The sequence below is a fragment of the Elephantulus edwardii genome, unplaced genomic scaffold (assembly GCF_000299155.1).
Source record: "Elephantulus edwardii isolate Elephantulus edwardi_28Jun2011 unplaced genomic scaffold, EleEdw1.0 scaffold00049, whole genome shotgun sequence".
Classification (NCBI taxonomy): domain Eukaryota; kingdom Metazoa; phylum Chordata; class Mammalia; order Macroscelidea; family Macroscelididae; genus Elephantulus; species Elephantulus edwardii.
The window spans coordinates 11,665,055-11,673,390 of record NW_006399799.1 but is presented as its reverse complement, the minus strand read 5'-3'; the positions used below and the strand labels follow the sequence as shown (position 1 = coordinate 11,673,390).

Here is an 8,336-nt window from a genome sequence, read left to right as displayed (position 1 = left end):
TATTTCAAATATATATTCATTCTTTGTGATCAGTTCTAATCTTCCCCTCAGACTGCTGCATCCTCCCTTTCCAGCTCTGGCTTGAATGTACTTGACATGCATCATGTTTATTCATGTTATCTCTCTTGCCAGTCTTGGAGCCTCAGGATATAGAGTCCCTTCATTTTGATTGTCAGTGTCCCTTCATTTAGTTAGAACTCTCACTCTAAGCCAAGCAGAGTCCTCAAAGAGTTCAGAGTCTAGAGGGAAAAAGCAACAGAAAAATAAATCATTAAAGGAAACGTGTGATAAAAATTCTCATCTAGAGAGATATGGACAAGGTTGCCACGTTGCACAAATCTGGGGTTCTGGTGGCCTAGTGGATAGGAGGTTGTGCTGCCAACCCAAAGGTGAGCAGTTCAAAGCCACCTATTGTTCTGTGGGAGAAATATGGACAGTCATCTCTCCTGTGACTTACAGCCTCTAAAAACCTGGTAGAAGTCAGCTATGAGTGAATTCCAACTCGATGACAATGAGTGATAGAAGTGCCCCCTACAAGGGGAGCTCTGGTGGCCTAGTGGCAAGGAGCTGCAACTACAATCCCAGAGGCGAAGAGTTCGAATCCACCAGATGCTCTGCCGGGGAAGGAGGGACAGTCTCCTCCTGTACCAGTCAGATCTGATTTGATGGTACACTCACACAAAACTAATAAAATTAAAAAAAAAAAGGAGTGCCCCCTACAGTTGTGTGATGAGACAGCGCTGTTCATGTGGGAGTCATTTGGGCGGAGGAGGCATTGTATCCAGTCAGGGAGGTGCAGAGAAGTCTTCTAAAGAAATTGGCATTAGAGTGGTGACACCAAAGGCAAGTTCACCAGGCAGAGGAAAAAAGGGGGGGGGGAAAGGGATATGCAAAGTCACAGGGGGATGAGGGAACATTAAGTGTTAGGAAAGAAATATCTTTTAGCTGAAGCATTTGTGGGTCATGAAGGTGATACCTAGAGCTTGCTTATTAAATGAGTTAATGAATGCAAGGAGAATAATAACAAAAATCAAATCCACATTCGTTAATCATTCATTCCATGTGAGTGGTGAGGAAAAGCTAGTGAACTGACAAGGGTGAGGCAAGAGGCTGTAGAGCAGGTGAACTCAGAGAGTGTGCGTGCCTGGGGGGGGGCTTTTCCTCCAGCAGCACACAGCAGCTTGGAACTGGAGCTTTTGTCCTCAGAATCAGGCTCTGTGCAAGGAGACTGGTGGTTGCCCCTTAACTGCTAAGATGTCAGCCGTTTGAACCCACCTACTGGGAATTGATGGGGCAGTTTGGTTCCTGCAAAAATTAAAGCCTTAAAAATGCTGTTTGGAAACGAACACATGAAGAAATGTTCAAAATCCCTAGCTCTAAGAGAGATGAAAATCAAAACAACTGTGAGATATCATCTCACATCAGTAAGAGTAGCAAAATTCGACAGAGCAGCAAACAACAAATGCTGGCGAGGTTGTGGAGAAACTGGAACCCTTATTCACTGTTGGTGGAAGTGTAAAATGGTGCAACCACTATGGAAGGCTGTATGGCGCTCTCTCAAAAAGTTGGAAATAGAAATACCATTTGACCCAGCAATTTCACTACTGGGAATTTACCCTAAAGAAACCATAACCACTACCCAAGCAGATATATGCACACCCATGTTTATTGCAGCTTTGTTCGCAATAGCAGAGTTGTTGAAGGTGCCCATCAACAATCGAATGGATAGAGAAGCTCTGGTATAGTCACACGATGGAATACTATGCTGCATTGAAAAACAAGGAACTCATGATATACTGTGCAAAATGGATGACCCTGGAGGACATTATGCTGAATGAAACATCTCAGTCACAAAAGGACAAATATTGCATAGTGCCACTGTTGTAAAATGGGACTGACATGAGGGTTGAGGGAAGTCAGAGAAGGAGGAGAGAAATGATGTACTGTGTTGAAACAGATGAGGGAGAGAACTATTTAAAAGGGATATATGATTAGGGATTATAGTTATGACAGGAGTCCAAAATGAAGGCTGTACAGTAGAGTGGAGTTGGGGGAAGGGACTGCATAACATTGAAAGAGTTTTACTTTTCAAGGAGAAGAGTGAATTGGGGTGGAGAGGGTAGGCAGGGAGAAAAGTGCAACAATGAATGATTGGAAACTAAGTATCTGTAAACTTTTATTAAAATTAATTAACACACACACACACACCCCAAACAGCTGTTGGGGCAGATCTCCTCTGCCCTATAGGATACTATGAATTAGAATTGGCTCAATGGCAACAACTTGGGCTCAAGTAGTTTACCTGCATTTCCTCCTTTTGACTTCATAACAACCTCAGGAGGTAGATTCTTTCTTAATTAACCACTGCTTTACAGATAAGGAAACCAAGACTCAGGGAAGTTACTCATCTTGCTCAACGTCACAGCATTGTTGAGTGGCAGAGCCAGGATGCACACCCAGGTGACTTGGACCCTGGTGCCCTGAGTCCTTAGCCATCACTTGACGGCGGGCGGGCAGTGGTGACCTCAGCAGTGCAGACTCACATGGATCTGCAGTCATGTCTAATCCCCTGGAGTTTAGAGGTTTAACAGCAAGCAGTATTCAGAGGGCATTGGCAGTGACAAGGGGACAGCTCTGCTGGGATTTTCTTTTTTGTCATACACTTTAGGTGAAAGTTTACAGATCACATTAGTTTCCCATTCAACAGTTTGTACGCGTTTTGTTACATCAGATTCGTTACAATCCGAAATGGATCAGCATTCTTTCCACTTCCTCCCTGAGGTCTTCATTCCCATGTGTCCATCTTTCTTCCCCTTTTCTGTCCTCTGAACTTTGTTTTGGGACATATGCTGCATTTTGCTCTTGTATCATTGAGTGTTCTGAGACGTACATTCCTTGTGAGCGCTATTTATTGTTCATGTTACAGGTCTGTCTATTGTTTGACTCAAAGTTGACCCCAGAGGAGAACTCAGTTTCAGGCTTGAAGGATGTCTAAGAGGCACAGTCTCAGGGATCTTACGAGTCTCTATCAGACCAATAAGCCTACTATTATTTTTTAAATAATTTTTAATTTTTCTCCTGATCTGTCCAGGATCTTCTACTGGAATCCTGATTAGAGTGGTCAGTAGTGGTAGCAGGCACCGTCTAGTTCTTCTGCTTTCAGGCTATTCATTGAAATCTTGAACAGAAGAGAAAATGAGGAGGGAGTACTCTGGGCTAATCCTCCAAACATATGTGAGAAGCCCCTGGGATTCCCAGAGCTCTTGGGGAAAATTTGAAAGGACTTGGGGTCCTGCATAGTGAGTCAGTGAAGCACTGTTTGGTAACTGCTTATATGACCTTATTTTTATTCCAGTGTGATGGCTACACATGTTGTTGTTGTTGTTATGTGCCATCGAGTCGCCTGTGACTCATAGTGACCCTATGTACAAGAGCTCTAAATGCTGTTCTATCCTGTGACAACCTAGCCATCTCAAACACACTCATTCCCACCACTCCAGTCACAGAATCGATCCATCTCATCGAAGGTCTTCCTCTCCTTCGCCGCCCCTCCACTCTGCCAAACATGATGTCCCTCTTCAAGGACCAGTTCCTCCTTGCAATATGCCCAGAGTATTTCAGACGAAGCTTCAGAATCCTTGACTCCAAGGAGCATTCCGCCTTCACCTTCTCCAGGACAAACCTGTTTGTTCTCCTAGCAGTCCATGGTATATTCAACACTCGTCTCCAACACCACAGCTCAAAGGCATCAATTCTCTTTCTATCAACCCTATTCACTGTCCAACTCTCTGATGCATGGCTATACATACACCCCCAAAAATAAAATTCCGTCCAACTTGATCACATCTGCCTTTCCTTATCACCTGCTTTTCAGGCCCATTGGGACTTTGCTTCCTTCCACCTCATCTCTCCATCTTCTTACCTAACAGCCCCTTCCCAATTTTGCTTCCTCTTTTATGATTCTTTGCTCTGCTCTTGTTCTAGGCTGAGCATGGCTGGAGAAAACCACGGAACCCATCTGGTCTCCAAGCCTTCCTGCTCTGCAACACTTTGTCCAGCCTGTAACAGCTACCTGGGTTGGTCTTATCCTTATTACAGGGCTTTTACACCTCAGCTTATCCTTAATGTCTCTCCTCTGGAAACTCCATTTAGCTCTCTTTTGTCTTCACTGCATTCTTTCCTACCATGTCAACGATATACTGTAAGTTCTCCAAAATCTAGAGCTCGATCAAAATTCAAATGCCTAAATAGGAATTTTTGCAGAACGTGCTTGGAAGATAACATAAAACTTGCCCTCATGAACAGCTACTTCACTGTCTAGTGGAACACACACACACACCACTTAGAATGGAGAGTGTTGGTAGATAGAGCTGAGAGGGCCTGAGAAGAGGTAGATGATGTGCAAGTAACGTATAAATGAACAACAAAAAAAAAAGGGTGTTGAACTCCTAAGCTAAAAGCTTCTCTTCTCTGACAGTCTGAATCCACTAAGGGAAAAAGATGGGCAATCTCCTCCAGTGTAATTTAGAGCCCTGGGTCAATTATAAGTCAATTCCAACTTGATGACCATGAGTTTTGAGTTTGAGACTTGGATGTCAGTGTAATAGAAAACTCCTTATCACAAGTATTTTGTTTGTTTGTTTTTGTTTTTTAAATCTTTATTATTATTATTATTGATTTTAATGAAGGTTTACAGAGACTTTGGATTTCCATTCATCCATTGTTGCACTTTTCCCTGCCCACCCCTCCCCCACCAGTACACTCTTCTCTTTGAAAAGTAAAAGAAAAATTCTTTCATTGTTTTACCATCCCTCCCCCGAGTTCCACTCCACTATGCAGCCTTCGTTCTGGACTCCTGTCATGGCAATAATACCTAATCACATATCCCTTTTAAACAGTTTTCTCCCTCATCTGTTTCAGTGCAGTATACATTATTGAACACATCTTACTCAGTCTCTCCCCAAACCCAAGGTCGGTCCTGTTTTACAACAGTGGCACCATGCAGTATTTGTCCTTTTGTGACTGAGATATTTCACTCAGCATAATGTCCTCCAGGGTCACCCATTTTGAATAATATTACATGAGTTCCTTGTTTTTCAATGCAGCATAGTATTCCATTGTGTGAATATACCACAGCTTCTCTATCCATTTGTTTTGTTGATGGGCACTTAGGTTGTTTCCAACTCCTTGCTATTGTGAACAAAGCTGCTATAAACATGGGTGTGCATATATCTGCTTTGGTGTCAGTTATGGTCTCTTTGGGATATATTCCCAGTAGTGGAATTTCTGGGTCAAATGGTATCTCTATTTGCAACTTACTGAGAAAGCGCCATACCGCCTTCCACAGTGGTTGTACCATTTTATACTCCCACCAATAGTGAATAAGGGTTCCAGTTTCTCCACAACCTCACCAGCATTTGTTGCTTACTGTTCTGTTAAATTTTGCTATTCTGACTGGGGTGAGATGATAGCTCACAATTGTTTTGATTTGTATCTCTCTTAGAGCTAGGGCTTTTGAACATTTCTTCATGTGCTTGTTGACCATCTGAATGTCTTCTATCACAAGTATTAAAACCCATTGCTGTTGTTACTGTTTCTGTGTACCCTAGAGTCAGAACAGACCCATAGCTAACCTTTCAGGGGGTTTTCAGAGGCAGTTTCTTGCATGGGAGGAGATTACCCATCTTTCTCCAATGGAGCAGCTGGTGGCCTCGAACCACATGCCTCTGGGGTTGAAGCACAGCTTCTTGCCACGAGGCCACCAGAGCATAGTTGTTATTTTTAGGTATCATCAAATCAATTACAACTCAGCGACCCTATGAACAAATCTGAACCTTGCGCCCTGAATTTTGGGGAGTGGCTTGATAGAGCCCATACTGAGCGATCTGGGTGTCCCTGAGTGTGTGAAAAAGAAAAACAATCTCAACTTGCCCTTTCCTGTACCATCTTACTGTCTCTCACAGGCTTAAGTCTATTGCTGTAGTCACTATATCAACCCATCTTGTTGAGGGTCTTTCTGATTCTCTACCTTTCTAAGTATGATGTCTTTTTCCAAAAGCTGGCTCTTCCTGACAACATACCCAAAGCATGTGAGACCAAGGTTCACCACCCTGCCTCTAAACAGTATCTTATTTGGACTTCTTCCAAGTCTATGGAATATTAAGTACCTTTTTCTTTTTTAATGAACTTTTTTTATTATTGATTTGTTTGTTTGTTTTAAATGGAAGCTTCCTGGTTGGCCTGACTCAAGTGGGCATGACCAGGTGACAAGGGGATGGGAACCAGCCAGCATGGGGAGGGGTCAACTCCACAACAATCCACTTATACACAGAACTAAATAGATAAGCACAGAATCACTACTGCAGTTAGAAATCGACAGCCTGGAAAGGGAAAGGAATGGATAGGGAGTGGAGGTGTTGTTAGAAAAATAAAGGTATCCCTTAAACTGGGATGCCTGGGGGAACTTGGTTTATTTTAACTCAGTAGGAATCAGAAGAGCAAAAGCTATTTGGGATAGCCAGAACCATCAGGGGTGGAAAGAGGTGGAAGGTCCAGGGGCTGGGGACCTGTTTGGCAACTGAAGTGAGAGGATTGCCCTCCCCCTGCTGGGATCCCCGGAGCCTCTCCGGTCTGGCAGGAAGGGGGCAGGCTGCAGCCTCCATGGGCAGGTCTGAGGCTGCCACATGCTCCAGGCAGGGAGCTGAAGATGCTCACAAGGACTTGCCCTCCAGGGAGATGACAGCACTGCCCCCTAGTTTTTCTGCCAGGATGCAGCGGTACTTGACCTCATAGCAGTTTGCTTTTAGGTCATGCTTGATCCCTGTCAGCTTCTTCTTAATGGCATTTTGGAGCTAGCATTGATCATTTTGTGCTTAAGGGTGCACACTCAGAAGCCCAAGAGATAAACACCAGATCCTCCTTCTTGCTCTCCTTGGTCTCAGGTTGCATCATACAGGGCGTAGCGGCAGTCTTTGTTGGGCAGCATCTTGACAAAGGTAGCATAGCGGCTGTCGACAGTCTGGATGACATCTTCAACCAGAATCTCCTTGCCCTCCTCCAGGATGATGTTCTTCTTGTCCTCGCTCAGGCAGAAGAGCACCACCTTCTTCTTCTTCACCTCCTCTTGTGTCGATGATTTGGGTACCTGTATGTCATTGAACACCTTTTTTTAATATTAATAAATTTTTATTTAATGAATGTTGCTTTATCTTTCAATTCCATTGTCCATCAATATCACCAGAGTTCCTCCAAAGCTTGTATACAAGATTCATCTTCAAGAGAACCCTTGTTCCACTACTGTTCATTCAATGTAGATTTCTGGAGGTCACCGCGTGCTTCTGTGCAATGCTGCCACTGCACACAGAGCTTGAAGAGTTAGGGGAGAAACCAAGTTTTAAAATTTCTAATAGCCCTCAAGCAATGGAAACAAATTGGGGCATAAAAATGTGCCCAACAGGTTGAATGCTAGCAAGGTAGCAAAAAGAAAACATACTGGGAATTGTTTTATGGTCAAGCCCACAGCAAATCAGAAACTTCATTCTAAAAGCCTTGGTAATGACCACTTGAACACCTTAATGACACCATCAGAGATAGCCACACCAGAGGCCATGTTAGGGATATGGCAAAGGGAGTGAGAGAAGACAAGAGCCACTGCAGCTGCTGCCTGGATCTGACTGAACCGGAATATTAAGTACTCTTTTATAACACTGAAATTCAAAGGCATCAGTTCTTCTTCAGTCATCTTATTCACTGCCCAATTTTCCAATACATAGGAAGCAACTGTTGTTGTTATATGCTGTCAATTCACATACAACTTACAGTGACCCTATGAACAACAGATCTAAACCTTGTCCTACCCTGTGCCATCCTCATCATCTCTGATGTCCTTGAGCCCATTGCTGCAGTCACTGTGTCAAGCCACCTCATTGAAGGTCTTCTCTTTCGCTGACATTCTACTTTTCCAAGCATGATATCCTTTCCCAGGGATTAGTCCCTTCTAACAACATGCCCAAAGTATCCAAGGCAAAGCGTCTCCATCCTTGCCTCTAAGGAACACTCTGGCTGTACCTTCTGCAAGACATAGCGGTTTGTTTTGACAATCCATGGGATATACTGTCTCTTTTTGAACCCCACAACTGATAGCATCAATTCTTCTATCATCCCTATCCCTCTGTTCTCAGATGCTAGCAAGTGATTGAAAAGACTATAGCTTGAATCAGATGCACTTTAGTTTTCAAATTGGTATCATTGCTCCTCAGTACTTGGGAAAGGTTCTTGACAGCTGATTTTCCCAATGCAACAGATTTTTTTAATTTCTTTTTTTAAATTTTTATTAA

At 43.4% G+C, this 8,336-nt stretch overlaps 1 pseudogene; it reads right to left on the bottom strand.

Moving 5' to 3' along the window:
- Window positions 1-6,710: 6,710 nt before the first annotated feature.
- LOC102862525 lies at window positions 6,711-7,609 on the bottom strand (annotated as a pseudogene).
- Window positions 7,610-8,336: the final 727 nt, after the last annotated feature.